At 41.8% G+C, this 660-nt stretch overlaps 1 protein-coding gene across 1 annotated transcript in view; it reads left to right on the top strand.

Moving 5' to 3' along the window:
* Positions 1-660, top strand: part of LOC116099167 (N-acetyltransferase family 8 member 2-like) — a 15,972-nt gene that overhangs the window by 6,402 nt on the left and 8,910 nt on the right. The window lies entirely within an intron of this gene.

Here is a 660-nt window from a genome sequence, read left to right as displayed (position 1 = left end):
CCCAACATGTCAGTGTGATTAACAATAAAAGCTTGTTGGTGCACACCAGATTCTAATGCATGTGATGGCTGAGTTGGGGCTTAGGAACTCTGCTACATTCTAGGTGTCTGGGTGCCTGTGTTTCATATACCAAGCCCCATGTTACTGTTGTATTAGAAAGTGCAAAATACTACTGCATGCATTTCACTTTTGAGTGTGGACCAGACGTTTCTATAAGGCTGGAAAGGGCCACTCACCTAGCCCCAGGACACCTAGCTGGTTGAATGTAAACATGGGAAGTAAACATAAAGGTTTCTCTCTTTGTGTTCCTGGGTTCCAGGAAGCCATGAGCTTTGGCCTGTGGTCATTGACTTTCTCAGACTTAATGAATGATACCTTGAGTCCACTATTTTTTTAAAAAAAATTCTTTGACACATGCATACACTGAGTTTCTTACTGTACAGTCTTCACTCACACAGGAATCATTACAGCTAAGCCCAACCCACAAACAAGACAGGAGCTTCCCAGTGCTGGATACTGATGCAAGTATCAGAAGGTTGTGAGGGAAAAGATCAGTATCCCAGGGCCTTGAGTTGTTTTAGATCACGTTCATGTCCTCAGAACAGAGACTTTCATTAAAAAGACATGCAAAGTTATACAAAATACTAAGAAAGCTCATTT

Source organism: Mastomys coucha, unplaced genomic scaffold, assembly GCF_008632895.1.
Source record: "Mastomys coucha isolate ucsf_1 unplaced genomic scaffold, UCSF_Mcou_1 pScaffold20, whole genome shotgun sequence".
In the NCBI taxonomy this organism is placed as follows: Eukaryota; Metazoa; Chordata; class Mammalia; order Rodentia; family Muridae; genus Mastomys; species Mastomys coucha.
This window is presented reverse-complemented; position numbering and strand designations above follow the sequence as displayed.